Source organism: Dasypus novemcinctus, chromosome 17 (assembly GCF_030445035.2).
Source record: "Dasypus novemcinctus isolate mDasNov1 chromosome 17, mDasNov1.1.hap2, whole genome shotgun sequence".
Classification (NCBI taxonomy): domain Eukaryota; kingdom Metazoa; phylum Chordata; class Mammalia; order Cingulata; family Dasypodidae; genus Dasypus; species Dasypus novemcinctus.
Genome location: NC_080689.1, coordinates 45,062,690 through 45,090,430, shown reverse-complemented (window position 1 = coordinate 45,090,430; position 27,741 = coordinate 45,062,690). Strand labels below are relative to the sequence as shown.

At 39.6% G+C, this 27,741-nt stretch overlaps 1 pseudogene; it reads left to right on the top strand.

Moving 5' to 3' along the window:
* LOC101423574 (trans-1,2-dihydrobenzene-1,2-diol dehydrogenase pseudogene) overlaps positions 1-27,368 on the top strand; it is a 130,051-nt pseudogene extending 102,683 nt beyond the window's left edge.
* Positions 27,369-27,741: the final 373 nt, after the last annotated feature.

Here is a 27,741-nt window from a genome sequence, read left to right as displayed (position 1 = left end):
ATGTTCAATAATGTATACCCGGTGGTTGAAATGCCTGAATGACATGAAAGAACAAGTGAATGTGGGAAATAGGTCTGAATAAAAAGCAATCAACAGCCAGGTGCAAACCACAACCACCATAGAAAACATTTGGGGTGGCAAACCTTTGAGCAAGAATTGTCAACCCCTGTGATTCCTTTCTAATTCCCCACACGTAAACACCACAACAAAAACACAAAAATACAGGTTTCCTTTTAGGCTGGGGCCCTATGGCTCATTTCCATTCAATGTTAAAACATCCTTCTTTGTTTGGCACAGCTAGAAGAGACAGTTTAAGTTTTACATGAGCTTACTTAACCAAACAACAACATCTACACAATTTGTTTTATTCTTTTACCTCTTTGGGCCTTACTAATTGGCATGATCCTGGAGAGCAGGCAAGGATGTACCAAAATTCTCCTGGAAACCTGGAAATTGTGAAAAGGGAAAGACATAGAGCCTTTACAATAAGGAAACAAAGCTAAAGAACTTATTCAAGATCACACAGACAACAAATGACTGAACCAACATATTCTGAACCTAGGTCTGTATTATTTCCAAGATACCACACTGCCTCCTATAGAGTCTATTTATATGAAAATCATGTTTAAAGAGTAAACTGTACACCACCATTTGTACTAAAATGATATCACACATCATTTACTTAAAATTCTTCCTAAAAGATATATGTTTGGTCAGGAGGAAGCTCTAATACTACTCATTAATTATTCTTCCTTTGTGACATGTGAACAGTGTTTTGTTTTACCTCCTCAGTTTCATTAAGCTAAGACCAGAAAAATCTGTCATCCTTTTACCATTTTATGATCATTTTATTATCAACCTACAGTAATGCTGATATATTTACAAATCTCTAAGTGAAATATTAAAAGCACTTTCCTCTTCTAATCTCTCCCATCCTGCCTTCTTAGAAGTACATAAAGCATTTCAGCCTCTCCCAAACTCCCTCTTGGAATACCCTTAATGATTCTGAAATATTTTGTTATTCCCCAAACACCACCGTAAATACAAATCATTAGACTCCAGGTTCCTCACACTGCCAAGATTAATAGAATTCAAATGTTTTATCTAACCAAACTCTAATTTACAACAAAGTCACATATAGTAGATGATGTGTAAAATATTCTGAAAATACCAAGGCAACAGGGAAAAAAAAAAAGGCTGTGTGTTATCAAAAGGTCCTCCTATAACTTCTTAAAATCTAGTATATTCATTTTTATCAAGATCCTGTAATCTGATCAATGCACACAAATGGATATCTATATAACTAATAACATAAGTCAATTTTCATTTTAATAATGTAAAACTTAAGATTTCCCACTACAAAAAAAAAAAAAGTTTCAAAATGTAAATTGTTCCACTACTTTAGACATCAGAGTATGCACTAGGACTTGAAGAAAAAAATGTGGGATAATAATATTAGCCCGATAAAATAAATTTTAAGTAAAATGATAAATCATCCAAAACACAATCTTGCTTTTTGAATTAACCATTTAATGGCATGGTATGAATGAGAACTTAGAGAGTAATAGAAGAGACATTTTCCAAAAAGATATTGAAACTACCAGGATTTCCTTTTGTCTTTAAAAGTGGTCCGTGGAAGAGTAGTTTTCAGAATGAGCAAAGCATAGCCCAGTGACTCTTCTACTAGAAGCTTCACAAAGGGCACACCTCTCTTGAACTGGGAGTTTTTATTCCAGACCCATCTCTTGCCCAAGCTGACTGGGAGTTTTGCTGAGCTTCAAGCCAATCCCACCTTCAAGATCTTTGGAGACATTAGAGTTTAAGGAAAGTTCTCCCTAATGTTTTTAGTTGTTATGCTATATAAGAAGGACTGAATTTAATTTTTTTTCAAACTATAAGCACTTGAAGACAGGGATTCCTGCCCCCATCCCCACGAATGTATTACTAGCCTCTAGCATAATTCATAACACATAGCAGATACTTAATAAAATGCAAGACTTATATGAATAAATAAACAGAAAAATCCTCACAACATCAATAGGGCAGATCTACAAATCTCCTTGCAGCCCTGCAATTTTCAAAGGTTTCATCACACAATTCCCCTGATGGCTGTTTAGTCCAATGATCATAAAACCACATAGCCAGAAAGGAAAGAAATCCCAGAGACTAAAAAGCAGTTTGCCCAGCCCACCAACTCATAGGTTTACAGAGTTTTCAAGCTAATAGGAAGTTACTTTGAACTCTCTTATATTACATATGAGGAAACCAAAGTCTCAGCCAAGAGACTAAGTGATTTAGCCTCATCAACAAGTCGAGAGGTACCAAAGCCCTTCCTGTTGTTTTTTCCTTCATCTGCATCTGCAGTTAATTCCCACCACTGCCTCCAAAAAGATATTTTTAGACTTAGATATTTCATCTTTAAAATCCCTCCAGAAGTCTTGCTTGACTTTCCTAGGGGTGTGGTAGAAGGGGCCACAATTTTAATATAACCTACCAATAGCCAGGATTTTTGCTTTGAGGGTAAGATCTTTTGAGCCAATCCAAAAATTTGAAAGGTTTTTATTACTCTTGCTTTGTTCTGCCAGTAGCTCCAGGAAAAAATATATATATAATTTCCTATAATGATACACGAGACAGAGAGAGAGCAAAACCCCCAATTCGGCCACAAGAGGGCAGCTACATTAAACATTTCTTCCTTTATCATTGCAGTTCTAAATGGTGACAAACTGGGTATATTTGGGCAGCTTACCATAAAATCGCTAATAGTACCTTTCAGCTGAATTCTCAGTACATCCCAAAACATTCTCTTAGGGTGTTTCTTGTGGCTTTTTTTCCCCTTCCATTTTTAAACAAATTATTTTCCCACTTCTTTCCAGAGCTAGAGAACGTTCCATGTTAGAACTCTGTAGCAAGATTACCATCTAGAACTTTTGACAATCAATCAATCATTTAGCTAATATGAAAACCCACAGAAAATGTTTTATTTTAATTGCTTGACCACAGATAAACCTAAAAACAGTCTTCCCTTCTTCATCTGAGTCCCCCATACTTAATAATGCTTTTTCTAAGTGCTTTACAGGATATGCCATATATCTGCCTCATCTCATAGTCTTCATTTGTCATTCCCATTTTTGTTATATCCTGAAATCTTTCAAGTCAAAGTTTTTTGTGGAATTTTATCCCTGGGCTAAATAGTGGGAGATCTGCAAACAAAAAAAACCAAAGGTTAATAATAGCTAAATTCCATATCCTTGTATTTCCACCAAAAAAATTTTTTTAATCAAATTTATTTCATCTTTTGGTGAATAAATAGCTGGAAGTTGATATGAAATATAAATGCTAGGGTTTATAAGTATGTATGTATTTCCATTGATAATTATTGACAGCTATTTTGGATGTTTACTCCTTTTTAATAGTTTTTGAAAACATAGAGATGTATTTCCTTTAAATTTTTGCTCAAATTTTATCTTTGTTCTGGGTACTTCTCCCTAACAATCCTATTTAAAATAGGAATATCTTCCCTCCTGTACCCCATCCCTCTATATCCCATCCCTATTCCCTGATACATTTTCCTCTATAGCACATATCAACAGCTAATATATTTTATATTTTACTCATTTTTTGTTTCTCCCTCCTCCACAAAAACCCCTTCCCCAACTAGATTAAAGGCTCTATTACAAAGGGAATTTTGTCTGTTTTGTTTATTGCCATGTACTCAGAGTTTAGACTAGTGTCTGGCCTTTCACAGGAACTCAACAATTCAGCAACTTGGTGAAATCACAAAACGTTGGAGCATTTTTGCCAGAAATTTACAGTTTTAAAACATTGTTATTGGGAAGCAGACATAGCTCAAGTGATTGAGCGCCTGCTTGCCATATACAAGGTCCTGGGTTCAATTCCTGATACCTCCTAAAATAAAACGAACAAGTGAAAACACCAACTTTCACTGGGGAGTGGATGTAGGTCAGTGGTTGAAAGCCTGCTTCCCATGTACGAGGTCCTGGGCTGAATCCCTGGTGCTTCCTGAAAAAAAAAAAAAAAAATCCCTGCTATTGTTAATTTACTTTAGCACATTTAAAGAAACCTCCTTAAAATAATAATAACCCACTCAATCAGAAGTGACGCATATCTTCTTGTTCTTAAATGATTCTTGGGTTCATAATTCTTGCTGAGAGTATCTTCTTGAATGCTCCAAACTAGCTGGGACCAGTTTCCCAGAAGTCAATCAGAATCTGAACTGAATTCTCAGTAAATGTGGTCCTCAAGTTGTCACAGCATCACACAGGGAATGCAGTGTCATAAGGGAAAGAGCAATGACCTAGCAATAGGGAGTCCATCATTCTGGTTTTGCCTCTGCCATTAGCATGCCAGGAATTAGACAATCCACTTAAAAATTTAGTGCCTCCTTGTCCCCACCCCCCATAATGGGCACATCCACCACACCTGCCTAAATCACAGAATTTTGGGAGTCCCATGAAATATGAAACGTGAGAGTATTTTGGTAGCTATGGGGTATTTTTCAAATACAAATTATATTGAAATTAATGTTTCTTATTTTCTGCTATGTAGTGCCACCATTTGGTATGGCCAGCCAACTACATTTAACAGCTTACTGGACTTTCCTAGGCTAGATGCACTCCGATCAGTCAAAAGATGTTTGCCAGGCCCTTCTTGGTACCCCAGCCTCCATACCTTCTCCCAACAGCTGGATTTATTTGACCTCAAAACTCTACCCTGTCCTATCTCTAGGACACATCGTGACTAGAAACAGAAAGCATTTACAGAAACATTTATGGAAGATTAAAAAAAAAATTGCCCTTTCTTGGAAGCATTTTCATAGTAGATATTCAATATTTTCTGAATAAATGAATGACAAAAGCCTTCCTGCTACTGTCCCTCTAGGTTTAGAGCTCTGCCAGGCCCTTTTCAGTATGTCCTTTACACACACACAAATACATACACACCGTCTCTCTCACACATACACACACCCCTACCTACTACCTGCCAACAGATTTCTCTGATGCTGGCTGGCCAATCAGCAGCCTGGAACTCCAAGGATTATCTCTTCCTCAATTCCAACTGCTGTGTTCAACCACCTTTGGGACTTCTCACTTTATTTTGTTAGACTCTGTAAAGCCAACTGCTCATATGAGCTGTTCTTGGTTGCCATACTCAGAGGACATCACGTTCCACTTGCTCCTCTGCATGTCCTCAGCACATAGTGGGACTGTATCCCCAGGGCCTACCTCACTGTGCTCTGGTTCCAGCTCAGGGCTTATGGGAGCCCTCAGGACCCCCACTGGAGTTAGCTGAAGGGACACTGCATAGTCGAGCCTACATGGGCAGGGCCCTGAGAGTGTACACAGCAGGGCAAGTAATCCCCAACTTCAAGGAGCATTATGTTCCAAAAGTTTGTTTGCAAAGAGCTTGATGAGCATTTGAGAATGAATTTCTCTACCCAACAATCCATCTATTTCAAGTTATTTCTTCAAAAAATTCACTGAGCATCTCCCTCCTTAATACCAACCACTGTACTTGGCACAGGGAAGGGACAAAGAAATAAGACTCAGTACTGCAAACACTCTTTCATGAATTATAACAAATGTACAATACTATTGCAAGGTGTTAATAGTAGGGAAGTAGATAGGAACTCTGTATTTTATGCACAATTTTTCTGTAAACCTGCAACTTCTCTAAAAAAATACATTGAGGGGGGAAAAAAAGAATCACCTGGAAGTATTGTTAAAAACACAGATTCCAGTGACCCACTCCAAATCTATTGAAATCAGACTCTCTAGAAAAAGAGACTGAGAATGAGTAGTTTTAACAAGTGTCCATGTGATTCTTATAATCAGATAAGCTTGGGAGACACCGATGGAGATACAACTAACCCTCAGTCAAGTTTGGTTTTGAGACATGTGTTCTGTAAACCCACCCATTTTGTCTTTAACTGCTGTTATTTTCTCTCATATCTTAGTGTAAGTTCCTCTGGCTATAACTGGATTTGGCTTAGTTGATCTGAGAAGAATTCTAACCTTGTACAATGAACACAGATGGGGAAATAGGATACCTCCTAGAAATCAGGTGGTAGTAATGGCAGTGGATCAGGCAGGTTCCAGAGAGGGAGAGTGCTGCAGCCACTGGAAACTGGAACCTCTTTGGCCTCGTCCGCCCTCGCAGGAGGCTTTGACCTCCCTCACCGGAAGGCACAATGTGCTTGTGATGACTAAGGGTATGCATATTGGAGCCAGATTGCTTGCGAATGAATTCCAGCTCTAGCTGTGAGACCTTGAGTGAGTTTCTTAACCTCTTGGTGCCTCATCTATAAAATGCTTTTAATATTAGTAAAACAAAAAAACAAAAAGACTCAGTACCTGACCTCCACCAATTCACAGAACAGCAAAGAAGACGATGGTAGAAACAAAGAGTACCTATGCAATGCTGCAGGTGTGAAAAGAGGACTGTGCCTAGGACAGTGGGGACAAGAAGGAAGAGGTGCTCCCTCTGCCTGGGCCGATCAGGAAGGTTTCACCTAGACACATTCTTGTGAGGCCTGAAGAATGAGGAAGTGTGCTGCAGGCAGTTGAGTGGAGAAGGGTGTTCCTGGTACGGGGTTGTCAGGTTGCCAGACCAACACCCAAGTGTCAATTTAACCCATAACGTGACTCTGCCAATGCTGCAGCACTGTATCCAAGACAGAAATGGAATAGATTTTTGAGGAATGGCTTGGAAACACTTGTTTCTGTTGGGAGAGTAGTTCTAAAACCTTCAGGAAAATAGAGTCAGCTCTAGGTTCATGCCAACACACACACACACACCATCACCACAACCACTACAATCACTCATCATCTGGGGCAAAGAAGAAAAGCAACTCAAGGACTGGAGAAGCAGTTCTTGTGCTTTCACTTTCTTGTAAATGCAAAGTCATGAGTAAGACTTGTTCGAAACAGCAGGCACATAAGACATAGCCACACCCTGAGGAACTTAACAACTAGCTGTGTGGACAAGGCTCGTGCATACGGAGTGACTGAGAACCCAAGGCAGTAGCTGCCAAAGGAATGATGCATACTATCAGCACTATACTCCTACCTATAGCTGCTTTCTTCAGAGAATAATTCAGTTAAATTCTACAAATGTTTTATATTAAATGCTCACTACAGGTCTGTTTGATGTAAGGCTGCATTTTGAATTTCATAGGGTGGCATCCACCAAGTTCTGTAAATGCAAATAAAATTTTCTCCCAAAGAAATTAGGATAAGTCAACTCTGGAAAGACTTTGTGGGGGGGGGGTGAGGGGTAGGGGGTGTCTAATCAATAGGAAGTCGGTTTCATTCAATACAGGAAACATATCAACGCAGAATAGGTATAAGAAAGAATTTCCCACCAGTCAGAACTATCTGAAGCAGAATGAATCGCCTTGGGAGGTAATAAGTTTCCCATCAGGCTAGATAATTACTTGGCAGCAATTTTGTAGGGGTGACTCAAGCATTCAATGACCACTAGGCTCCTTTCCAATCCTGTGATTCTGTGAACTCTCTGTGGCTCCCCCTTGATGGCACGGCGTATGAATCTGGGAACCACAACTCAAGACTGTCATAATGTTGAAGAGTAGTAACGAATTAAGTTCTTTAAGGGTACCAGGGCCCAGTTTTAATGGTGGTGAGGAAACAGAGAATGGGAAGATAATAACGTCTACCAGGCGCCTGAGCAAATTCCCATGGTGCTAGGCAGAGTATCTGTGCAAAACATCAGAATGCCAAAATTCATTATTATTCACAGGGAACTGTGGCTTATTACATAATTGGCACCCCAAATTGAAGTCCCAAACTAAAAATGCAGCCCCCTGAAGAAGAGATGTGTTGGATTCTAGAGTACCTTTAAAGGCTCATCTGATGCCTGTTCTGGTCTCCACAGTGAGAAGCCTTCATGGGTATCAGGACACCAAGATACTTGGGACCCCCAATCAAAAGTGTCAAAGATGTGTCCAAAAAGAGGGTATTTCCAAAGTGAAACAAGCAGTAGGGTGGACAAACCAAAGCTATACAAGCCTCCTAAGTAAAATGGGTAGTAGTAGGAGCCTGGCAGTTGGAAGGAGATTGCACGAGAGTCCTGGACAATCAAGGAACAAGTTGTTTTAAAACTCTGGTGCCAAGTGGCATATCAAAGCAAATGGCAAAGGATATAATTAGCTGAACTTCAGGTTTCCTGTACCTAAAATTATGTCACAGTGTTGATGTGAGCATGTTAGCTGAAGCGCCATCTAGTAAAAGAAAGAGCCCAGGTTTGGATCTCCATTCACCAGCTTCCTGGCTCTGCACCTGAGACAGTTTCTTATTTCCTATGAGTTTCAGAAAGCAAGAGATTGAGTTAGAAAATGTTCAGAGTCCCTTCCAGCTATAAGATCTAATTAATCCAAATGCAGAAAGGAGAATATTTTATAGTAGAAGCAAACATCAAACAGGTCATCCCTGACATTTCATTGCCGGGGAAAATGAAATAAAGCTAAAACCTGGATTGCTGCATTTTCATATGCGACTTCTATACTCTTCTCCCCCTTTTTTGGACTAAAATTGTGATTTAAATAGTTACACCAAATGAATGGGAATGAAATTAATCCACCACACACCAGCAGCATTCTTATTTTTGTGGAGAAAGAAAGCAAATATGTGCCTCCATTTGATCATGTGAGAAAGATAAGTCGACACTTTGTGGATTTGTCCATAGACAAACCCCATTAAAGCAGTAGGGGTTCTGCCCAGTGCCCAGGGAAGCCCATCAAGAGGAGGTAGGTTATTTCTGCTGCAAAAACCTATCAACTTAACATTACAAATCATTGTCTATTCTCAAGAGAATCGCCTAGTATTGCAAAACTTGATAATTACTGTTTCATGACTGATTTAGGAAAAACATCGGCTTAAGTAATCAGGCCAGAGCACTGCTGCTGACCGCAGTGCTGGCAGGAAACCCATCCTTTCTTTCATCATTCCTTTCATTAATGTTTAACATTTTGCAAAAAATTTTGCTTTTAACATATTACTAGTGGTTTGATTTTTCAAAAAGCTGGGGATACAGAACCTACCAGTTACCCACTATCAAGCACCTATAATTTCTCTAACTTTTATCCAAGTATCACTAAGCAGAAACCAGGGAGTTAGGAGAAAGCAATTCCAGAAATCAGACTTGGGAAGACATGGATTGTTTTCTGTAAACTATCAGATCTCAGACTCTTCGAAAGGACTCTACAAACAAATAAACATCTGTTCTCTAAACTGACAGTACATTCTGAATAAACTAGCAGGAAGAATTTAATTAATGCTCTACACTGCCTATGTGCCACAAGCTGCATATGCCTATGTGAGGGTAACATACATTCTGTCATATAAGCTTTGCTAAAAGATCACTTCATTTGGCAAGCAGATAATAAGCAAGTTAGAAAATGTTCATGCCCCTGGGGAGATGTTTTCTATCAAGATAAGTGAATCTCATATCTGCAGATAGGAAGCTATTGTCTCTCTGTTGGAACTATTTGTCCTCTTAAAATTAAGAAATTGAGATTATTTTCTTATTCCATAGAGTTACAAAGAAATTCAAGGCAAAATTCCATCCCACAGATTTAAATACACTGCCTCTAAAACCATATCAAATTTTCTTTTCAGATCTTCTCTAAGATTCTGCTTTCCAAGTAAACATATATGGTTTTTGTTTTTGTTTTTTGTAAAAGGCAGGCCCTTGTCATCAACTGAAATTTCTATCAGTCCTTAACATCCATAAACAATGAAAATATGTAAATTGCCGGTCTGTTTACCAGGACACTCCATCGATGCTTTTACAGGAAAAAAGTCAAGTATTAAAGAGCAGAAATTTTAAGTATGCAGTTTAACAGGACTGTAGTAAAACAGGTACTCTTACAGATTGCTGATGTATAAATTGGTAGAACTCTGTTACAGGCAATTTGTCAATATATATTAAGGCTTAAATGTTAATTTCCCAGATCCAAAAAGTACACTTTGGGGAATTTATCATTTTAAAAAAAAAGTCTAGATTGGAAAAAGCTTTGTGTGCACAGATATTTACTGCAGCATCATTTGTATTAGAAAAAAATAGAGAAACAACATATATGTTGAAAAATAGAAAAATGGTTAAGGAAGAAATTATATAGCCTCTTAACAGAATACTATGCAGCAGTGAGAAATATCTATGAACACAAAATAACATGAAAATGCTTACATTAAAATATTAAACTAAAACACAGAAAAAATGTATTATATATGCACATATGTAAAACATTTACTTGGAACTACTGCATGTTTATAAAAATAAGTAATAACTCTCTATATGTAAAAAAAAAATGGAAAGAAATATCAGGTAATTTTTTTTCCTTTCTCTTTGATATTCTCCAGATTTTCTTCAGTGAGCTCCTTAAGAAAACAAACATTTTTAAATAACATAAGAGCAATTCTAAACACACTGTTTAGAATTAATGCTCAGAATTCCTGACCAAAATTAGATTAGGCCCAAGGGAGGTCATATGTGAAGAAGGAATTTTGGTGACACTAATATTGACTGACTTAATCCAATCAATGGACGGTAATATAAATCGACTGTGGGCGGGACCGAGGGAATCATAGATGTCAGGGTCAATCAGAGAAAGGCATCTAGACCACATTATGCAGCAGCAAGAACTTCGAACCCTGGGGAGCCCGAAATGTAATGTAAGAACTGGAATAATACAGCAGCCGAGAATTCATAGGAAGAGAAACTTTAAGCAAGGCAGTGAGGCTCAGAAATGTTAATGCTGCAGATATGCAATGAGGTCAAGGAAATCGGGAAGGAAAAAAAACCAAACAAACTGGATTTAACAAGTTAAAGTCTGATGAGGAAACTAGGGAGGGAAATCAATCTCCGAAGGTGAATAGTGAGGATTTGGAGGCAGCAGTGGATGTAAAGGGAGACTAGTAGGGGGCAGCAGATTAATTTAGAGTCATTTGTTTTGTCCTTTGCAAAATAGGTGAGACTAGTGTGAGTTTGGAGACAAGAGAGTTAAAACCTGACTGTAAAAGACTGGGGTGGAGGGCGTGGAGATGTGGAAATAGTCTGGGACCATCTTGACCATCAGAGGCTGCCCACTAGACTCCACCGGCACAGATGTTCACCACCCGCGATTCTGAGCTACCTTTGGGACCTTATCTCAAAACTATCCCTTGAAGCAAATGTTGCTTGTGCTACTCTACACCATGTTCGCATGGCTCTCCCTGCCTCTTTCCATGCATCCTCATCCTCTGCTGCTCTTAAATGTCAGGATCCAGAGTCTATCGTTGGTCAAAAACAGTTTGACTCAGTAAAATATTACAGAGGACCTACTATGTGGCAGGCATACAGAGGAAATAAAACACCCCCCACCCTTGTGTAGCTTTCAGTCCCTCAGCAGGTCTCCCTGCCACCAGACTGAAATGCATTGTCTTATAAGAAAACAAATCTGATAATGTCATGCTGTGGCTTACAAATCTCTTTTGACTCTTTTTGTGGGGATGAAGTCTTAGAGGAAATGAGAAGAGTAGGTCTCAGGGCAGGTGGTAGTTTTAGCTATACCAAAGTTCTGAATAAGAGGGACTCCACTTCTAGAAATAATCATGGAAATTGACACACTAAGTTCACTATGCCTCACAAATGCTGAATACAGCCAAATGAAAACAAATCAGCATTTACCACCTACAGTAGGTAGGGAAAGAGAAGGCAGAAGTGTGTATAATTTCAGTACAGTGGACCATATCTTATATACATTTAACTTGTGTAAAGTTGCCTCCATAGGCTTGATGGAAAGGAGATGGTGAGAGAAAGAGAACTGTAAAGTGTGGGCCTTGCTGAATACCATTCCATTATAGGAACAAGACAGGGGGAGTGAGATTCACTTCCCACATATTTTTCATAGCATGAGCAGCTCACAATACTGAGGGTGATTTTCAGGTTTAAAGATAAACTCAAGCCAACTTCTTCAGTGAACTCTTCATACAGTGAAAGAACACTGATACACAGAACTTGAGGGCAGATAGTGTGTCAGTATCCAATGTAACACATATTTGTGACTAAATATACTGAATTTTGTGGGCTATTGAAGATTTTCAAGGATATTGACTTTACATAGTTTGTATATTGTGTTATAACTTTATGACTTACCCCCAAATAAGATGTGACTTCACTGTTCAAGTCGAATGTCCTTTATTGATAATTAATCCCCTTTGGGGGCCTCTATAGTATAGTACTTGCTGCTTATTCTGGCATTTAGTCATGTGCTGTCTTTCATTGCTGTTTAGTTGCTGGATGTTCAATATAATTATGATTACTAATTCTTAAGCTCTTAAATCCTACAGTTTATATGGCACAATACCAAGGAAAAATTGTAAAAGTGCTTAATTATTATACTGAAGGTCATCTTATTGATGTCATGTTCTGTATAATCAAACTCAGAGTCTAAAAAAATATTGAAACTAAATGTTTGAGGCTCCTAGTCTCTGTTTTGTTTACTAGGGTAAATTCATAGCTGTAAAATGACTGGAAAGAAGGGAGAGGCCCTTGTTTGGCCCAAAATTACTCATTAAAGATCAAATAATTTATTGTTATCATATTCAGTTAAGAAATCATGGACGGGCTTCTTCAATAAAGAAGATATTGTCACCAGCATTTTTCTAGAGAGATAATAAAAAAGTCATTTGGGAAAGAGTTCCGCCTTTGTTAGTGGCCTGGGAGGGAACAACAAATCAAGCTAAGACCCACCCACTCCTTTAGAGAAAATAGAAAAAACAGTGTAAAATCTTCCAAAATGAATCAACATGTGGATTTGTGAAATTAATCAAGATTTCCTGGGGTTTAACTAAGTTATATATCATTTCTAATTTAAAAACAACTATTTTAAAGTAAAATGAGTCTTTCACTGCTGATTCCTGAAATACTGCTTCCTTAAACCCTTTCATTTTATTAATGTAACATGGTCCACAAGGCAGTAAAGACCAGATGAGGACTGAGGAATTACTGAGCGTCATGGGATTATAAAGACAAACTTTTTGGATAAGTTAAATGGAAGGAATAACTCTTCCTTCTATCCAGAGGAGTTTTGGGGTCCTGAATCATTCATATAATTTGGCTCACCTATATTTCTTGTTACCGGAGTAGATATTTTAAATGTGCTTCTGATACTAGAACTTATTTCAAACTGTTTTTAGCATGTTCTGTGATGAAGAGCGGTAAGGATAAATATCACCCCAGTTAAAAAGTAAGCTTGCTATTTTTGCTGTATTGGTCAGTCAGCTCCTTTTAACTCTTTGGTCAAAGTTTTTGGACATTAAAACAAATAAATTCACTCTGTTTTTTCAAGCATAAATGATATGCAATAAGCCTCAGAGAACAGAGGTTACTCATGCTGGTTATGTTTTACTTTCTTGCAAACACACACTCATGCTCAATTGAACTGCCTCCAAGTGGCTTTTAAGTATTAAAGGTGAACACAGCCCTCCTTTTTTCAAGGATATTTTGGACAGCTGTTGTGAAACAAAACACAAATCATTAAAGAAAAAGCACTCATGTTAAATAAAAACACACTGGTCAAGAAATCACCCAAAAGTTTAAGTTCACATAAAAACAAACTCAAATTAATGATGGGTAAGCACCTCATAATGTTGAACAGGAAAAACATTTTAGAACTCTTGACCACAGCCTCAAGTTTCCTAAACTGCTGGACAACTTTCTCTTTTCACATCTTTCCTAGATTCTATCAGGTCCTATTTTTCTCTACACAATAAACTGTCTTTTATCTAGGAGCAATTGACTAGAAAGTTAAAATAATTACAGTTTTTTCTTTCCTTTCCTCCTCTGATAGTTTGATATTATTTTTGTGAATCCCAAAAACAAAGATTATATTTGTAAACTAATCTATTCTTCTGGGTGTGATACCAGTTTGATTATATTGGATTCAGTTAAGGGATCCTTTATTAAATTACCTGTTAAGATTAGGACTTTCCATAGAATTTAAGCCCCATCTCAATCAGAAACATAGTGGGCATCACCATCCCCAAATCCTCAAGATTGAGGAATGAACAAACAGAAGGGGGTAATGCAACTATAGACTAAAGTAGAGATTATTATTCTGGCAATGGAAGAATTTGTATCATTGATATAAAGGCAGTGGCCACCAGAGGTTCTGAGGGGAGGGAGAGAGAAGAAAAGGTGTAACATGGACCATTTGGGAGACATTGGAATTGTCCTACATGACACTGCAATGACAGATACAGGTCATTATACATTTTGTCAAAACCTATAAAATTGTGCAATGCAAAGTGTAAAATATAATGTAAACTATAGTCCATTGTTAACAGTGCTTCAATATGTGTTCATCAATTGTAACAAATGTACCACACTTAATGAAAGATATTGTTAATGGGGGAAAGTGTGGGAGGGAGAAGAGATGGGGTATTTGTGAATCCCCTATATTTCTGATGTAACATTTATGTAATCTAAAACTTTTTTTTATTTAAAGAAAAGAGATTAGAGCTTTGATTCCACCACATCAGTAAGGTGTGACTCAGGTTGAGATCCAGCTCCCTTAGTGGGAGAGGAAGCCCTGAGAGACAAGCCTTCAGCCAGCCTGCAGCTGAGAGAAAGGAAGCCCAGGGGGGAAGGCTGAACTATCACAGAGATCAGTGACCATCTTTCTTCAACACATGGCAACTGAATTTGGTGAGAAAGCAACCTTGAGTTGGACTCTTTAGGGCCTTGTAACTTTAAGTTTTTACTCCATATAAATACCCTTTATAAAAGCCAACAGATTTCTGGAACTTTGCATCAGCATCCCTTTGGCAGACTAATATAGAATTTGGTACCAGGAGTGGGGGTACAGTCTGTTGCAATTACCAAAAATGCTGGAATGGTTTTATAAATGGGTAAGTGGTATTTTTTGGAGGACTTGTGAGATGCTTGATGGAAAAGGCCTATATTGCTTTGAAGAGACTGTTGGTAGGAATATGGAGCCTAAAGTTATTCTGCTAAGGCCTTAGAAGGAAATGATGAAACTACTATTGGAAATTGGAGGAAAGGTGATCCATGTTTTAAAGTTAAAGAAAACATAGCAAGATCAATTCCTGAATCATAGAATGCAGAATTTGAAACTTGTGAGCCTGGGCATTTAGCTGAAGACCTTTTCAGAGTAAACTTGGAGAATGTGGCCTGGCTTCTCCTCACAGATTACAGTAAATTGAGAAGGAAAGAGATGAGCTGAGAACTGAATTGTTGGGCACAAAGAAACCAGAGACTGACTTCGGAAATCCCAAACCTCTGGAAATCAAACCCCAGACAATAGTGCCCCCATTTGAGGAATTAACTAAACTTGTAACTTGTAAGCCAGGATTGAAAATGCAGTTATCCAGTAAAGACTTGTGGAAAATCTTACTGTCTGATGGTTTGAACCCCTGCTTCTTGCATGCTAAGCCAACAAGTTTTTGTGAAATCTGTATGAACAAAACCACTTTCAGCCTGGACTAAAAGGGACACAGAGGGGAGAGATGGAAGGGAAAATATCTTTAAGAGGAAAATCTGGAAGCTGAGGTCTGAAATTAAGACATCTCCTTGGGCCAAGGGAAAGACTCCACCCATGTGTATAGACAGGATGAGTTTGCCCCAACATTTGAAGAGGGTCAATGTTCCAGCCTGTTGTTCAGGGAGAGTTTGGTCACCGTAGGCTACAGAGAGGGTAGAGCACATTCCCCAATGGTTGGGAAGAGTTAGATCACCACCCCACTTCTCTGAACAGGGTTGGCCTCTTCACCATGGGTTGGGGAGAGTGAGGTCACCACCCCACTGCTTTGAGGGGGGTGGGCATGTTCCCTATAGATTAGGGAAGGCCAGGTTGCCACCTCACTGTTCTGAGGAGGTTGGGTGTTTATGCCAGAGATTAGAGAGAATGTTGCTGCCACCTCACTGTATTAAGGGAGTTGAGACTATGCCCCAGAGATTGGGGAAAGTGTGGCCATCACCCCAATGATCTTTGAGGGTGAGGTCTGGAGCTCAGTCACCATCCAGATGCCAAGAAAATGGTCACTGGGCAAGCCTGAGGAAAGGCTGGGCCCCCATGAGGCCCCAGGGAGAATAAGAAACTATCATCTTAAAAATGACTCTTAGGGCAGCGGACTTGGTCCAGTGGTTAGGGCATCCATCTACCACATGGGAGGTCCAGGTTCAAACCCCGGGCATCCTTGACCTGTGTGCAGCTGGCCCATGCACACTGCAGGGCTGATGCACGCAAGGAGTGCCCTGCCACGCAGGAGTGTCCCCGCGTAGGGGAGCCTCATGCGCAAGGAGTGCGCCCCATAAGGAGAGCCACCCAGTGTGAAAGAAAGTGCAGCCTGCCCAGGAATGGCACCGCACACAAAGAGAGCTGGCACAAAATGACACAACAAAAAGAAACACAGATTCCTGTGCCACTGACAACAGAAGCAGACAAAGAAGATGCAGCAAATAGACACAGAGAACAGACAACCGGGGTGGAGGGGGGGGAGGGAGAGAAATAAATAAATAAATCTTTAAAAAAAAAAAGACTCTCAGATTTTGAAATCTAATGGAGTAGGCCCTGCAGACTGTCGGAACTTTTGGGGACCTGTGACACATGGTTTCCACCTAAATTCTCCTTGTGGTAATGCAAATGTCTATACTATGTCTGTGCCTCACTTGTATATTAGAAGCAGATAACTTGCTTTGTAATTTTCACAGGTCTACAGCCAGAGGGAACTTTGCCCCAAGACAAACTGTATTCCTAGAGCTGATTGTGATATGATTTTGTCCTTAGCATTGCTACTTAAGTAATTTAAGATTTAAGGTTTTCTTTTGGAATATTATAATATCTTTTTAGGATTCAGAGTGTGGGGTGTGACAGTTTGAGATTATTTTTGTGAATCCCCAAAACAGAAAGACTGTGTTTGTAAACTAATCTATTCTGGGTGTGGTACATTTTGATTATACTGGATTCAGTTGAGGGACACTTGATTAAATTACCTGTTAAGATTAAGGCTTTGATTCGATCATGTCAGTAAGCCATGACACAAATTGAGTCCCTGCCCCCTTGGTGGACTGATATAAATGGACACTCACTCAAGAAGACACACAGGATATATATAGGGTATTTACATAGTAGTTACAGTTACAAACAACAACTGAGGGAATGCTGAGTTCCTAGCCAGGGGAGCTCTGTCACATTCCCCAATGGAACAGCAACAATCCCCCAAGCACAAGGGCAAAGACCAGTGAAGAAGGATGTTCCAATGATGAGCCCTTGATACTGATGACTATGCTTATGAGCCTGTGTGCCTGAAATTTGAATTAGGCCTAGAGCTGCAGGGTGCCTAAGAGTTACCACCTGAGCCTCTGTGTTGCTCAAATGTGGCCATTCTCTAAGCCAAACTCAGCATGTAGATGCATTGCCTTCCCCGCAGCATGGGACATGACTCCCAGTGATGAGCCTCCCTGGCACCAAGGGATTACTACTAAGCAACAGCTAGTGATGCAACTAGAAAATGACCTTGAATAAAAGGGGAAAATGGTAGAGAAAAAATGAGTTTATATGGCTAAAAGTCTACGAAAAAGAGTCAGGAGGTCATCAGAGGGGTTGCGCTTATGCATGCCTCAGCAGGATCCCAGAGACAGCCAAAGTAGGTACTGGTACTCCTGAGGGCTATGGAGACACACAGGTTCTACGGTCATGGCAGTTAGCTCTGGATTTTAGTGCCTTGTCAGTGGGCCCTACTTTGGAATGAGTGATACAGAGTTGGACTCAGATGTGACCTTTCTACACATGCCTCCTCTGTCACCTTTAGTGAACTTGTGGTTGGTGCTGGGGTTAGTGTATACCCAGGAGACTTGAATCTCTGGACTGGCTGTATGCCAGTTGGGCCCTGAGCCTCAGCAGAGTTGCAATTCCTACTCTCTGGTTTGTTGGACTTACCCAGGTCTGCTAACAGGGAGGTGAAGATGGTCAACCACCACACCAGGGAACCAAGAGTGCCTACAACTCCAAGCTGGAGAATTGTATCCATCAACCATGTGGGTCTAAGCCCCCTCTCGACATAGAAGTGGAGTGAACATCACCATCCCAGGGTCCACAGGATGGAGGAATAAAATATGGATTAGAGTGGACTTACTGGTATTCTATTATGGAACTATTGTGACTAGTAATGGAAGAAACTGTAGCACTGATCTGGAGAAAATGGCCACAGTAGTTGCAGGGGCCACAGAGGGCAGGAAGAGGGAAGAAGAGATGTGATGTGGGGGCATTTTCAGGACTTGGACTTGTCCTAAATGATATTGTAGGGACAGATGCTGAACATTATATATCCTGCCATAACCCATTAAACGTACTGGGTAAGTAAACTACAATGTGAACTATAATCCATGTGGTGCGGCCATGCTCCAAAATGTATTCACCAAATGCAATGAATGTGCCACAATGATGAAAGAGGTTGTTGATGTGGAGGGGTGGGGGTGTGGGGTGTGGGGTATGTGGGAACCTTTTATATCTTTTCATGTAACATTTTTCATGATCTATGTACCTTCCAAAAAATAAAATAAAATAAAAGAGTTAAAAAAAAAAAAAAGGACTTCACTCAAGTCCTCTTCTAGGGGCCACTCTAACCTGAAGGAGAGCTAGGTTAAGTGCTCCTGTCCATTTTAACTGTGTTTCTTTACAGATTTTACTTAAGGTTTTCTTTAAAGTATGGTTCATCTTTTCCACTTTTCCTGATGACTCAGGTCTCCAGGTTGCATGCAATTTTCACTTAATTCTGAGACACTGGTTGACACCTTGCACCTCAGCTGAAATAAAAGCAGGGTCATTACCTGGAAAAAAAATAATAATAAGACACATAGGAAGAGGAAAGAACTTTGTCATTTTGATCCTGTCATATGACAGAAAGGAAAAGGCACAAACAGCTAAAGCCCCTTGGAGAGATGAACCATTTGCCTTATAGCTTACAGCTGACCTTGGGAAGAGAGCTGACACTGATATAGAAAGCCCAGAAAGAAACAAGTCTTATGCCAGGAGAGAGAGGAAGCCCTGAGAGACAAGCCCTATGCCAGTCTGCCACTGAGAGAGAGGAAGCCCAGAGGGGAAGGCTGAGCTCTCATAGAGATCAGCAACCATCTTGCTTCAATACATGGCAACTGACTTTGGTGAAAAAGTCACCTTGAGTTGGACTCTTTAGGGCCTTGTTATTAGGTTTTACCCCCAAATAAATACCCTTTATAAAAGTCAACATGGGAAGCGGACTTGGCCCAATGGATGGGGCGTCCGTCTACCACATGGGAGGTCTGCGGTTGAAACCCCGGGCCTCCTTGACCCATGTGCAGCTGGCCCATGTGCAGTGCTGATGCGTGCAAGGAGCACTGTGCCACACAGGGGTGTCCCCTGTGTAGGGGAGCCCCATGCGCAAGGAGTGCACCCTGTAAGGAGAGCCGCCCAGCATGAAAGAGAGCCTGCCCAGGATGGCACCGCATACACAGAGAGCTGACACAGCAAGATGACGCAACAAAAAAAAACACAGATTCCCATGCCGCTGACAACAGAAGCAGACAAAGAAGAACACACAGCAAAATGGACACAGAGAACAGGCAACTGGGGTGGGAGTTTTGGGGGGAGGGGAGAGAAATAAATATAATAAATCTTAAAAAAAAAAAAGTCAACAGATTTCTGGAACTTTGCATTGGCATCCCTTTGGCAAACTAAAACAGCTCCCTTTTCAGTTAATGTACAGGTGTTTATTGGATATCTACTGTTTCTCCAGTACTGTGTTGGATGCCATGGGCATATGAAATCTGCTACAAATAACTTCTCTTTTATGAAAGAAAAATAGAAAGTAAATCAGAATGTAGTGCATAGAGCAACTTCCAGCACATCCAATAGGCAATCCTGATTCATTCTCATCTCTACCTGTTTATCTATAGCCACAGACAGAGCAGAGCTATAACAGACTAAGCTCTGACTGTATGTGAAAAATACTACAAAAATTCAGAAATGCAAAGAGTCAAATCTCTTCCATATAATTCTAATTTCAAATGTATTTCTATTATTTGACACAAGAAAATGCGAATAATTCATAATTTCTCTCAATAAAAACAACCTCTTCCCCCACATTATGAATAAATGAGGATTGAAGTCTCTTCTTATCCTATACAAGGCCTATACTGGAATCACAGAGTCCAAAAACAACAGCTGAATAACTGAGATTGGCTGCACAATGCAAATGCCATGGTATTCCCACACAGTTCTATGGACATGTGACTTACATGTTTCAATCCCAAGTTTAGTTTTACCTCTCAGGACAGTGAATTTCTGGTTTGCATGGAAATTATTCTATAGGTATGGGAAGCCTGACTAAAAACCACAGATTTAATCCATGAAGAAGAGCCTAATAATCTTCCATAGGTGTTATCCATGCACCCTACTCTTGACTATCATAGCCCCATCCATTGGGAAAATAAGAAAGTCCAATTTTCCCTTTTCAAATTAATGTATGTCTGTTTTTAATTTACTACTAGATCACCAGTAATTATGCCACATTGGGGAAATACAATAAATGCAAGGTTCTGGCTTGGAAAAACAGAAAGAACATGTGTATGGGGCCAGTGAGAATCATTAGCTCCCCAGGGTTGCCAATTTTAATGCCTCATTTTACAGTGTCCTGGCAATCTTTAAGAAAAAAAATATCCACAGTAGACACTGACAGATAAAACCAAGGAACTAAAATACAACCTCTTTCTAAGAGGACAAAGGAAATTATGATTTTTTTAAAAAGCACTAATTTTCATAATTAGCTTTCCATATTATACAGTTAATAAGTATGCTTATAACTTTCATTCAAACACAAGGATTTCATTAGTGAGAAAAACTTCAGGCTTTATTATTTCATATTTCTATTATTTAACATATTGCAACAAACTAGCCATCTGAGAAAAAAAATAAAATTTTATTTCTACCCCTCATGCTATACCAAGATAAATTCCAAATGGATTTAATATTTAAATATTTGAAGTATGAAATCATGAAAGTACAAAAAGAAGATATATATGAATATTTGAAGCAAGACTTCCTAAACTTAATACCAAACACAAAATCCATAAAGGAAAATGTTATTAGATTTGTCTACATCAAAATTTTTAATTTCTACATTTTTAATTCCAGAAATGTGATGTACCAAAAAGAAAGTGTCTGGTACAGACACCTAAAAATTCACAATAAAATTAAAATATCTTTATTTTTTTTTCAAATTCTACTCAATTTATTCATTTTTAAAAAAATATTACATTAAAAAAATATGAGGTCCCCATTCACCCCCACCGCCCCCACCCCACCACTCCCCCCACTGTAACACTCTCCCCCATCATCATGACACATCCATTGCATCTGGTGAGTACATCTCTGGGCATCACTGCACCCCATGGCCTGTGGTCCACACCATAGCCCACACTCTCCCACGTTCCATCCAGTGGGCCATGGGAGGACATACAATGTCCGGCAATTGTCCCTGGAGCACCACCCAGGACAACTCCAAGTCCCGAAAATGCCTCCACATCTCATCTCTTCCACCCATTCGCTGCACCCAGCAGCCACCATGGCCACTTTTTCCACACCAATGCCACATTTTCTCAATTATTAACCACAATAGTTCATGAATAGATTATCATTAAGTCCACTCTAATCCTTACTGTATTCCTCCTTCCTGTGGACCTTGGCTTGGTTGTGTCCATTCCACATCTATGTCAAGAGGGGGTTTAGATTCCACATGGATACTGGATGCAATCCTCCTTAGAAGTACTTGCTCGAGCACTGAGGCAAGAACCAGATATAAAAAGCATTCAAATTGGAAAGGAAGAAGTCAAAATTTCATTATTTGCAAATGACATGATCCTATATATAGAAAACCCTGAGAGGTCTACAACAAAGCTTCTAGAACTCATAAATGAGTTTAGTAAAGTCGCAGGTTATAAGATCAATGCGCAAAAATCAGTAGCATTTCTGTACACCAATAATGAGCAAGATCAGGAGGAAATCAAGAAACAAATACCATTCACAATAGTAAATTAAAAATAAAATATTTAGGAATAAATTTAACTAAAGATGTAAAAAACTTATACACTGAGAACTATACAAGACTGTTCAAGGAAATCAAAGAAGACCTAAATAAATGGAAGAATATTCCCTGTTCATGGATAGGAAGAGTAAATATTATTAAGATGTCTATCCTACCAAAACTGATCTACACATTCAATGCAATCCCAATAAAAATCAAAAACAGCCTTCTTTAAGGAACTAGAAAAACTAACTATGAAATTTATTTGGAAAGGAAAGAGGCCCCGAATAGCCAAAGACATATTGAAAAAGAAAATTAAAATATCTTTAGAAGCATAGTTTAAACGGAAAGAAAAAAAGGAAATTCTTTAGAGGCAAAAATGACTCAATCAGGAATCCAGAAGAGTAACTAGGCACTTTAAGTACAGAACACCGTTGCCTGGGGGCCTTTGCTGATATTTGCTGATTTCTGGTGTGGCCATTTTAGTTTTAACAAGGAAATGGAAAAAGGACCCACTTAAGCCTGAAATTAAGATTGAAACACTCTCATACAGCTGAAATCATGAAAGGAGGCATTCTTAATGAAAAGATAAATTAACAAATAATCTAACAAAACAAAAACAACGTCTGTTCTTCTGCTCCACTGAGCAAGTAGTCTGGAGTCTAGATTTTGGAGAAGGGGAAAAAGCAAGTGTTTGCCTAAGAACTCATAACCTGAAACCCACTTTCATTTTGGTTTGGTAATGAAAAGCAGATTAAAGATTAAAGTTGACTAAAAACGTAGTTCATTTGGTAGTACCCCACTTGCCTGGCAGAAGCAAATGCAAATTCTCTCTGTAGAAAGTACCTTTAACCCAGGCCTCACTGACTTCCCACAATCAATGATTGTGAGATCACAAATAAAAATCACAAAACACATAAGGAAACAAACCATCATGAACAAGAGTCAGCAAAATCACCAGGGAATTCAATCAGACTGACAGAAATTGCAGGTACTAGTATTATTAGATATTGAATAAAAAACATGTGAGTTTAATATGTTTAAAGGAGAGTCTATTGAAAATTATGAGGAAACAAGATACTATAAAAAAAATGAAGATTGGAAAAAGACAAAATGGTATGTCTAGAAATAAAAATGACAATAATTAAGATTAGAAATTTCATTATCTGATTAATCATCAGGTTAGAGGTAAAGAGAGAATCAGTGAACCAAAAGATAAATCAGATTACTCATATGTAGCAAAGTAAACTGAAGGCTGATAGGTAAAAGAGAGATCAAGAGACTTGGAGGAGAGAGTGAGACGATACATATATATATATAATAGGTCACTGAGCGAAGATGACTGTGATGGTTTGGAGCTATGTACCCCAGGAAAACAGGGTCTTAAACCTAATCCATTTCTGTAGGTATGAACCCATTTTATTTTATTTCATTTTATTTTATACTTTTTTTAATTAAAGCTAATAAATCACAAAGAACACTACATTAAAAAACATAAGAGGTTCTCATATAACCCACTCCCCACCCCACCACCCCATCATTTTTGTAAATTATATTTTTTTGAAGATATATACATCACAAAAATGTTACATTAAAAAACATAAGAGTATCCTGTATACCCCCCAACCCCCCACCCCATTTCTCCCACACCAACAACTCCCCCATCATTGTGGCACACTCATCACACTCGGTGAACACATTTTGGAGCACTGCTGCACCACATAGATAATAGTTTACCCTGTAGTTCACACTCTCCCCAGTACATTAAGCGGGTTACGGCAGGATATGCAAAGCCCAGCATCTGACCTTGCAATACAACTCAGGGCAACCCAAAGTCCTAAAAATGCCCCCACATCACATCTCTTCTTTCCTCTCTCTGGCCTCAGCAACTACTGTGGTCACTTTCTCCACCTCGATGCTACAATTTCTTCCATTACTAATCACAATAGTTTTATAGTAAAATACCAGCAAGTCCACTCTAATCCGTATTTTATTCCTCCATTCTGTGGACCCTGGGATGGTGACGTCCTCTCCACCTCTAGATCAAGAGGGTGCTTAGATTCCACATGGATGCAATTCCTCTGTTTGCAGTTGTAGGCACTCTTGATTCCCTGGTGTGGTGGTTGACCATCTTCACCTCCCTGTTAGTTGACCTGGGTAAGTCCAACAAACCAGAGAGAAGGAGTTGCAACTCTGCAGAGGCTCAGAGCCCAGCTGGCACATGGGCAGTCCAGATATTCAAGTCCCCTGAGTATGCACCATCCCTAGTGCCAACCTAGGTGAACTCATTTTAGGTAGGACCTTTTGATAAGGTTACTTCAGTGAAGGTGTGGCTCAACTCATTCAGGATGGGTCTTAATCATATTACTGGGGTACTTTTTAAGCAGAATAAAATTCAGAGAGAGAAGGGGGGGGAAAAAAGCGCAGAGAGAGAAGCCAGAAGCTGAAAATAAATGGAACCCAGAACTGAAGGGAGAGGACAGGAGAGGCTGTCATGTGCATTGCCATGTGAAAGAGGAACCAAGGACCAAGTATCACCAGCAGCCAGCCCAAGAATGTCAGTCTTCTGGCAGGAAGCATCACCTTAATGATGCCTTCATTTGACTTCTCCTAACCTCAAAATTGTGAACCATTAATTCTCATTGTTTAAGCCAACCTATTGCATGGTATTTGCTTGAGCAGCCAAGGAAACTAAAACAATGATAAAGAATATAATAAAGTTGCAAAGGCATTGCTAGAATGGTGGAAAGGTAAAAATTCTCAGATTCAGTAACTACAACAATGCCAAAAAGGATAAATGAAAATATATCCATACCTATACACATCACAGATAAACTGTGGCATATCTTAATTATAGATCTCTTAAAATAAATCAGAAAGAAAAGAGAGGTTATCTACAAAGGAATAATTAAAATGACCATTGGTTTCTTGAGAGTAATCATGGAAATCAGAAGATCATATAATAACACCTTCAGAGTGCTAAATGACAGTAACTCTCAACTGGATTGTATACCCAGGAAAAACTATCTTTCAAGAGTAAGCAAGAATTGAAGACATTTTCAGACAAACAAATATGGAGTTTACCATCAACAGCTCCTTACTAACAGAATGGTCAGAGGAAGCAATCTAAGACAAAGTCCCCCAAAAAGATCTGAAATGCAGGAAGAAATACTGACATAGAAAAAAAATAAATGTGAGTAAATTCAATGAACATTGGCTTCAGTGATAGTAATGTTTAATTTATGAGGTTTTAAAAAGGTAGGAAAAGATATTAATAGAAGACTGTTGAAGTCATAGTATGCTAAAGTCCTTATTTTGTTCAAGAGGAGGGTTGAAGACAGTAATTGCCTTTAAATACTTTAAAGTGAAATATGCATGCCAAAATTTTTAGGATAACCACAAATTCATAGAAATAGTATGGGCAATTAAAAACAAAAGGAGTGAAAAAGTAAGATAAAAAATAGCAGGTGGCAGACTTGGCCCTGTGGTTAGGGCATCCATTGACCACATGGGAGGTCCACGGTTCAAACCCCGGGCCTCACTGACCCGTGTGTAGCTGGCCCACGCGCAGTGCTAATGCACGCAAGGAGTGCCCTGCCACACAGGGGTGTCCCCGCGTAGGGGAGCCCCAGGCACAAGGAGTGCACCCCATAAGGACAGCTGCCCAGAGTGAAAGAAAGTGCAGCCTGCCCAGAAATGGCGCCGCACACACGGAGAGCTGACACAAAAGATGACGCAACAAAAGAAACACAGATTCCCATGCCACTGACAACAACAGAAGTGAACAAAGAAGAAGACACAAATAGACATAGAGAACAGACAACCGGGGTGGGAGGGGGAAGGGGAGAGAAAGAAATAAATAAATCTTTTTTAAAAAAATAGCATAATAAAAAACCAATCAAGGGAAGCAGATTTGGCTCAATGGATAGAGCGTCCACCTACAACATGAGAGGTCCACTGTTCAAACCCAGGGCCTCCTGACCCATGTGATGAGTTGGTTCATGCACAGTGCTGACACGCACAAGGAGTACTGTGCCACACAGGGGTGTCCCCCATGTAGGGGAGCCCCATGCGCAAGGAGTTCACCCCATAAGGAGAGCCGCCCAGCACAAAAAAAGTGCAGCCTGCCCAGGAGTGGCACCGCACACACAGAGAGCTGATGCAGCAAGATGATGCAACAAAAAAGACACAGATTTCCAGGATATAAATGGACACAGAAGAGCACACAGCAAATGGACACAGAGAGCAGACAACTGGGGGGGGGTGGAGGTTGGGGGTTGGGAAGGGGAGAGAAATAAAGAATAAATCTTTTAAAAATAAATCCAAAAGAAGACAAAAAAAAAAAAAAAAAGAAGAAGAGGTTTTATAAAGGGAAAACATAGAAAAAATAGTATAAAGAGAATATGAAAATAAAAATTATAGAAATGACTTTTAATTTGGACTGGTCAGCTGCTGGCACTCTGCTTCATCAATCTCATCTCTAATGACTTCTCAACTGTGCTGCAGACACTGTCTCACTCCAAGAACCAGCTGGTGGCTGTGGCAGCCCATAACTGAACCAGGCACTGAAACACAACATCCCCAAGGCATATGGTACCTATGAAGAGCTGGCCAAGGACCCAAATATGGGTCATCTGGACCTGCTTTTTCCCTGCGTCAGAGGCTCTGAGGTCCATTCTGACTCAGGGAATTCTGGGAATTTAGGGTGGCTCAGACAAAATTTGGGAAGGACTTCACCCTCTTGCCCAGTGCTTAGACTAGGTCCAGGCTGGTGGTGGCCTACTGGACATTGGCATCTCCTGATCATGTTCATCTCGATGGTCTTCATGGTAGGCAGAATCCTGAGAAGATTTCAGCTGTGAGAAGACGTCATGAAAAAGTCTGGACTACACTGTCATGGTGCTGCTCCTTATGCAGGAGGGGTCCATGGCAGCTTCCCCCACAATATCATCACCAAGCTCTCCAATGCAGCCTCATTAAGCAATACCAAGAGCATGGCCCAGATCCCTGACCCAGGCTGGTGCCCAAAAGGGCTCACAGTAAAAAGAAAGAGCATAAGGTGTTCCCATTGCCCCCAGTCTTGCACAAGTAGTGCAATTTTATAAATGCACAGGCATGGATTGTGAGGCCAAGCATATTCAGGAATGCCTGTACAAGGGCCTAAAGTAAAGTCCTGTGATCCTGCTGGCAGAAAGAGTGCTCTTGGCTGACATCCTTAAGGATGTGAGGAAAGTCACAGGTGTCACCTTCCCCCAAAACAAATGCTGATGCATTCCCTGAATCCATAAAGTCATGGTTTCCATGGGGAAAAAATGATAGAGATGAATTAAAAAGTAATAAAAATTCACTATAAATGAAAATGACTTTACTTTCTAGTTCAAATGATCAGATTGGGATTTTTTTAAAAGATTCTCCTAGCATTTGAGGACTAAGATGAAAGTAAAAGGATGCTAGGCAAATACTAACCAAAAGACTAGACATGTTACTAGATAATAAGAGAGACAATTGGTTTTCATACGGATAAAAATGAAATTAGATCAACACCGATATCAGCTAATTTAATTATTGTACAGAACAAACCACCTCAAACTCAGTGGGTTAAAGGCAACTGTGATTTAGTATCACTGGAGAGTCTGCAAGT